General features: G+C 45.5%; 1 protein-coding gene and 1 pseudogene across 1 annotated transcript in view; both read right to left on the bottom strand.

Annotated features, from left to right (window-relative positions):
- The window catches only part of GLI3 (GLI family zinc finger 3), a 341,317-nt gene that overhangs the window by 294,991 nt on the left and 38,583 nt on the right, over window positions 1–7,743 (bottom strand). The gene's annotated exons all lie outside the window — the stretch shown is intronic.
- On the bottom strand, window positions 7,302–7,736 carry LOC106734295 (40S ribosomal protein S12 pseudogene; annotated as a pseudogene).

Genomic DNA, 7,743 nt, shown 5'->3' with positions numbered 1-7,743 from the left:
GAGAAATCACCCCCCAGGGGGGATGGTCACACCACAATCCCTTCTCCTCCATTCTCCTCTCAGCATCTTGGGCATGCACGCACACGCGCCCGGCGTGAGTTTTAAGCCACCGGGTCCGGGACACGAACCGCGGTCGACTACGTGGGAGTCCAGCGACATAGCCATTACGCTAACTGCTGGTTCCCTTTAACTTCTTTTTTAAAATTTGACCAGAGAGGGACCAGGGGTGGATGGGGGGGAGACGGGGATGAAAAAGCAAGCCACCAGGTCCGGGACTTGAACTACAGCCAGTCATGTGGGAGTCCAGCACCCTTAACCAACATGCCACCTGCCAGCCCCCAAAGGTATTTTTTAAAGAATTATTTATGGGAGTCAGCAGGAGGGGTGGTGATTAAAGGCACTGGTCTCCCACAGGGCCTACCATGGTTCAAGTCCCAGATCTGGTGGCTTGCTTTCTCTCTGCCTCTCTGCTGTGTCCTGTAGCAAATTAAAAATAATAATAATGACAAAATTAAATAAATCACTTTTTTTAAAAAAAGAATTATTGGGAACCAGCAGTTAGTGTAATGGCTATGTCGCTGGACTCCCATGTAGTCGACCATGGTTCACGTCCTGGATCCGGTGGCTTAAAACTCACGCCGGGGGCGTGTGCATGTGTGCCCAAGATCCCGAGAGGAGAATGGAGGAGAAGGGATTGTGGCGTGACCATCCCCCCTTGGGGGTGATTTCTTGCTTTCTGTCTCTCTGTCTCTCTCTGTCTGTCTGGTGAGCGCACGCGCCCTATAGCGAAAACCTCTCCAAAAACAAAAAAAGAATTATTTAAGTAATTTTTTTATCATTACTTTTATTTTTTTATAAAGAACCATTTTCTTTCATTTTCTTTATTTATTTTAATTTGACCAGAGAGGGACAGTAGAAGGGAGAGAGAAGGAAAGTAGAAAGCAAGCCACAAGGTCTGGGACTCAAAACACAGTTGGCCGTGTGGGAGTCCAGCACCGTTAACTACCATGTCACCTGCAGGCGCCAATTACTTCCATTTTTCAATTCACCGGAAGGGAGTGGGGAGTGCAAGCCACCAAATCCAAGATTCAAACTGTGGTCAGCCATGTGGGAGTCCAGTAACTCAACCACCATGACACCTGCTGGCCCCAAAAGGTACTTTTTTTTTTTTAAGAGAGGTTTTAGCAGGTGGCGTAGTGGTTAAGGGTGCTGGACGCCCACATGGCCAACCATGGTTCAAGTCCCAGATCTGGCAGCTTGTTTTCTCACTTTCTCCCTCTCTCTTTCTCTCTCCTTCTCCCTGTCCCTCTCTAGTCAAATTAAAATAGTAAGTAAATAAAGTTAAATAAAATAATTCTTTTTTTAATGTATTTCATTTTATTTATTCATTCATTTACTTTCATTTGACCAGAGAAAGACACAGAAAGAGAAGAAGAGTCAGAAAGCAAGCCACCAGGTTTGGGTCTCAAACCGTGGTCAACAATGTGGGAATGTCCAGTGCCTTAACCATCATGCCACCTGCTGGTCACCAAAATAAAGTAATTCTTTAAAAAAAGAGGAGAGTGTTTGTGCTATAGGGTATGTGGGCTCGCCAGAGAGAGAGAGAGAGAAATAGACAGAAAGTGAGAAGTCACTCGGGGGGAGGACCATGCCGCAATCCCTTCTCCTCTCAGAATTGTGGGCATGCGCGCACCGTGCCTGGCATGAGTTTCAAGCCACCAGGTCCAGGTCGACTACGTGGGGGTCCAGCAACGTAACCATTACGCCACCTGCTTATCCCCAAAGGTACTTTTTTAAAGAAGATGATATGCCATCATTCCCTTTTCCCTCTCACCTTAAGGACAGGGCCCAAATTCTTCAGTAATGTCTTCACAGGGCTTAGCCAGGTCACCCCATATGCCTTGCCACTCACAACTTCGGCCACCACCCTCCCTCACCAAACTACTGTCCAAGTCTTTGCTCAGGCTACTCCATCTACCTAGAACGTCTTTTATCTCATGGCCAGCTCCAGGCAAACGCTGCCTTCCACAAGGTCCAGTTCATATATTGCTTCTTCTGGGAGACTTTTCTTGATGCTCTGTAGGCATCATGGACATGGCATGGCTATGGATACTGTCATCTGGTTGTCTTGTTCATCCAGTTTGAAGTAGATTGACAGCAGGTCCCATCATTTAATCTTCACAGTCCAAGTCAGTGTCTGGCGTTTAGACTGGCCTCAATCGTGTTGGTGACCGTGGGCAGTATATCAATATCAAAGAACCTCACGCTCACAAGAGCTTGGACTTGGGAGCAAAGACGCTCAGAAAATAGATGGCCCTGCGTTTTCTGTATTTCCCTTCCCTGCATTCTGTCCTCTACCTCTTCCTGAGCTTTGTTCCATCTGAGTATGCTTAAGAAAAAAGAACGGTTCTCATTAGACAGAAATCCCCTGGGCAGGGTCTAGGCATGAAAAGTCCTATTGTATGCACGATTTCCCTGAGACACTTCTGTGGGTAAAAAAGGAAGTTCGAATTTCTCTGTGGGCTGGCAAAACTGCGCTTATTGGCATGGCGCTGGTGGATTTGTATCTCCCCAGACAAAAAGGCCAACCAAACGCTGGATGATCTGAAATTTGGAGAATAAACAAGAATCATGTCTCTCAACGATTTCCAAAAGCTTTCAGAGGCAGGTTGTGGGCATGCGTTCAAGTGTAAGAAGTTGAGGCTTAAGAAAACAACTGGAATTACACCTTCCATGGCAATGCTGCCTATCTTCAAAGGGATGTATATCCTGCTACTTGGCATCTAAAAGGTGTTTGTGAATTGCCTCTCTTTATGAGAGTTGCTTTATACACATGCATAACAGCGACATGGCATATGCAGAACTGAGACTAACCTTCACGTCACTAGTCTCCCCTTGTCTGTAGGGAACACAGCCTAAGACCTCCAGTGGATGCCTGAAACCACAGACAGTAGGTAACCTAATATATAGAACAATTATAACTTACTGTAATAAAAGTTAGGTGAAAGTGCTCTTTTTCAAAATATCTCACCTATTTTTAGACCACAGTTGACCCTGGGTGACTGAAACCACAGGGAGCAAAACCCTCTAAGAGACTCCTTTTGCTCTTCCTTCCATTTGGCCATGGCCAGTAGTATCTGAACTCCAGAACTCCCAAGTCATGAGCTAAACTGAGGTTACTCCAAAGTTAGAGGAACTTAAGGTCAAAAATAAGACCTCCAATAGTCCTTTGGCCTTTTCTGCTGTTACCAATGTTAACTTCAACAACAAACAAATATAACAGAGCCACAATCCACTCCTAATCCTCGACCCTACCACTGACAGAGTTCAGAAGACGCCACCAAAGTGCAGACACCGCCATCAAAGAACAGAGGGCAGCTGGTGTGACTTCACAAAAACGCAGCCTACATTCTTACAAGCGGGTAGAGGGGTTACAGAACAGAACTTTCCTGGGAGAAGACCCACGTATTTACACTGCCCAAGGCACTGTCGAGGTACCTGCAACTTCCATTCCAAGACCAAAAAGGCAGAAGTAAAAAGAAATTGCTTCCAGAACCGGATAAAGAATAAAGGTGAGAATACAGCAAACACCGTTAGTCCTTGCCACCTGTTATTTCCTACCAATTTTCTTACACGTGACAGATTATTTAAACAAACTTTTGAGGATGAATGCAGGATACGTACACCAAAACACGCTCGTGTGGCTTTGTAAGCCTGGGACGAGAGTAACCTTGGGAGAAAATGTGCCAAAAAACAACTAAGACCGTCTCTTACAGTAGATGTAATTACAAGAAAGTCTGTGTAACTTACTTTCATCCCAAACAAAATCCCAAAAGGATCCTTTCATTTTATCTTATTTTAAAAGTTTTTGCTACAGTATGCATGTGCTTGCCAGAGAGAGACAGAGAGAGGGAAAGTGAGAAATCACTCCCTTAGGGATGATGGCCACGCTGCAATCCCTTCTCCACTCTCCTCTCGGAATTTTGGGCATGCACACACACATACCCAGCCTGATTTTCAAGTCGCCAGGTCTGGAACTTGAACTATGATTGGCCCTGTGGGAGTCCAATGCCTTATCCCTACCACCACCTGCCGGTCCCCAAAGGGATCCTTTTAATCATGGAATATTTCAGAGAGGAGCAGAAGCAACATCCAGGATTTAACCTGTTCAAATGCTTCCTCATTCAAAGGCTTAAAACCTTTTCTCTTTAAAAAGACAAGCTAGTACAGATCCAGCCGAAACCTCCCCATCACATTTCCTTCCCACTCTCCCGAGAGGCAACGACCACTGCAGAAATTGACTGCACCATCTATGTTTTCATACTTTTACTCTATACATATGAATTCATAAACAACATAATTCTAAAAGGTGTCCTGAAGTTCACCTGGAAGGAAAAAATGAGTAAGAACCAAAAGCCATTTGAACAGGATGAATAATAAAAGATACTGTGCCCTCTCACATAAGATGTACCACACATCTCAGAGAGTCTGGTACTGACAAAAGAAAAAAAAAATGGTGCAATGATCAATAGAATCAAACGGTAGAGAAAAAGAAGTGAAAGCATATATTAAGACAGTGTCGGGGATACCATTTCACATCCGTGATAGAACAACTAGTAACCAATTATCTACCCCCAAGGAAGTGTTGCAGGAAAAATGAGAGGCTTCAACAGACACCGTGCAAAATATACACACGGCCAAAAATATCTCAAAAGATTCTGACTTACGTCCTTTAGGTATTGGGGAAAATTTTAAAACCACAATTGGATACCCTGACACAGTTAACAAAGGGCTAAAATGGGAGGAAACAAACAAAAAAACACCTAGTGTTAGCAAGAATAAGGAGCAGACCTATACAGCGTGGGAAACTACGAGGCAACATCTCGTGAAGCTAGATGTAGTCACAGCCTAGGATGCAGAAATCCCACCCGAGTAGACAGCCTATGGAAACGCACACCGAGGCCCAAAGGACAGGCACCTCCCACTCCCAAGGACCAGGTTCCTCGCAGCCAAGCCCTGGGCACCATGCCAGCACCACCAGCAGCGGAGTGCACCCACAGGGCAAGTGTTTCTGTCTTGATCTGGACGCTGTCTGCATGGTCTGTTCGCTTTGGGAAAATCCAGCAAGCTCCTCACTTACGCTAGGTGCGCTTTTGCACCCGTGTCGTGAACTTCAATCAAAAAGGCTGAAAAGTGAGGTGAGGTTCTCATCTATGGTAAAAATTTACCACCGGTGTTGGTACGTGTCTGACCACGGAGCGCTCTCAATAACAGCTGATGGCAATGAGTTGCCAACTTTCCTGAAGCTAATTTGGTAAGTAGTCAAAGCACACGGATTTGTTTAGAAGCATCTTAACACATTTTATTTAAAATGGGAAAAAAAGAAAAAACCTAACTGTGCCGGGGACTGGCTGAATAAATGGCAAGGCCAATGAGGAAGAGTGGTCATGACATGAAAAACACTCCGGGCATTCGGTCACCTAAACAGAGCCAAACAGAAAACGGCAGAGACACAGAGACTATATACCCAAAGGTTAACAAAGATTTTATATGGGTGGTGGGATCCCAGGCCATTTCCCAATGAGCAAATTAGTTCTTTTATTACAATAAACAAAATCAGGGCCAGCAGGTGGCGAAGTGGTTAAGGGGCTGGACTCCTACACGGCCAACGACAGTCTGCGTCCAAGACCTGGTGGCTTGAAATCATACCAGGCACATGTGTACGTGTGCCCAAAATTCCGAGAATGGAGGACAAGGGGATGTAGCCTGGCCATCCCCCCCGGGAGTTGATTTCTCACATTTCCTCTCTTTGTCTCTCTCTGGAGAGTGCATATACCTTATGGCCAAAACCTAAAAATAAACAGAGAAGTAAACAAAACCAGCTGAAGACAGGAAAGCAAGGACTAGCTCAGATAGCTCTAAGGTCTCAGGCAGGAGCGAGCATGCCATTGGGATGCAGGTTAACTGAGGGGTGTCCTGCAGGCCTCCGATCTGTGAGGTTCCACTTTAACTGAACCTCCGTGAGGTTCCACTTTGACTAAGGGCCCACGTTTACTTTTTTTTTTTTTTTTGACTTCCCAGAAGTCATAATTTGAAGAATTCTTGTGTAATAAACCATCTCATCTTCCTTACATGATGCAGCATCTTCCCCAGGCATCCCCAGGAAGGCCCCCTCTGCATCCCTCTGCTGCATCTGAACAAGCCGCCTAACTTTTCAGCACAATACTTCCAGCTCTGCCTCCAAGTCCATTCTCAAAGGATAAATTATAAATACGAGTTGCTGGAGAAGTTCAGTGTTTAGGGGTCTGGTAATCAAAGTTTATGGTCCTCTTGGTTTTGTTTCTTCTTTCCACTCCAAAAAGTTTAAAGCAACTAAATTAGCATCAAAGAAATTTGCAAAAGCTCTAAGTGAAGCCATGATGAAATATAACTGCATAAAACCAGATGGCAAGTTAGAAAACTATGCAGGGCACTCTGTGAAGTTGTTGAAGAGGTTTAAAAGGGCCGTGGTCTGGGAGGACTTAGTCACACAAAAGCCAGAAGGCTCTTCTAGCAGCCACCCACAGACTCCGGGATCCGGGAAGCCCTTGTCAGGCACGGGTGGTATCGGGTCGAAATCAGGAAATCACAGATCCCAGACTACAGAGGACCAGCCGCTGCTGTGGTATCCTCCGTAATTGCCAGCAATTCAGCCAAAATGGGACAAAACACTCCCAAGCTGGGCCCCTGAAACTGACATCTACTGACTACCCTTCAAAGTCCCTGGAACTTTTTTGTTTTTTGTTTGTTTTTAAAGAATTATTTTACTTAATTCTATTTATTTATTCATTTATTTAAATTTGACCAGAAAGGGACAGCGAGAGAGAGAAAGAGGGAAAGTGAGGAAGCAAGCCAGCTAGGTCTGGGACTCGCACCCAGCGCCCTTAACCACCACACCACCTGCTGGTCCCATGTTCTCGTGTTTTTTTGTTTTTGTTTTTTAAGAGAGAATTTTGCTATAGGGTGGTGCATGTGCTGGCTGGAGAGATAAGAGAGCAATGGAGAGACAGAAAGCAAGAAATCACTCCCCTCGGAGATGGCTACACTGCAATCCCTCCTCCCCTTCTCCTCTTGGGATTTTCGGCATACACGTACACATGCCTGCCCTGAGTTTCAAGCTTGCAGTCCAGGATTCGAACCGTGGTCGGTCGACTACGTGGGAGTCCAGCAACAGAACCATTATGCATCTGCTGGTCCCCACCTGGAATTCTGGAATTGTTTTTTTGGGTTTTTTTGATCACGAGCTGATTTTTATTATCTCTTCATTTCTTACATTTGAAGTACTCTTCAATGACATGAGATTGGCCTGAGATTCCTTGCCATAGGCCTTAACTACTACACAGCTGCAACCAACCACTTTACGGGGTTTCTCTCTCTGTCAGTTTTACAGAGGCCTACCCATTCTCCTAGTTTCTTGTTGTCATCAACCTTAGTCAGGTTGATTTGGTGCTCGGCACAAAGGGCCTCCACCAACTTGACATACATAGGTTCATCACGGTTGGATGCAAGCACACACAGGTGGGCTTGGCGCTCGTCTAAGGCTTTGGCAGCTTCGCGAATTCCACGTGCTAGGCCATCGTGGATGAGGGCGATCTTCAGCACCTCTTGTAAAGCAGTAGTAATGTCCATTACACCTCCAGCAGCAATGCCTTCCTCGGCCATGGCGGTGGATTACGAATGGAGCCGAATCTTGAACGCACCCCA

The sequence above is a fragment of the Tupaia chinensis genome, unplaced genomic scaffold, assembly GCF_000334495.1.
Source record: "Tupaia chinensis unplaced genomic scaffold, TupChi_1.0 Scaffold000088_1, whole genome shotgun sequence".
Taxonomy (NCBI): Eukaryota; Metazoa; Chordata; class Mammalia; order Scandentia; family Tupaiidae; genus Tupaia; species Tupaia belangeri.
This window is presented reverse-complemented; position numbering and strand designations above follow the sequence as displayed.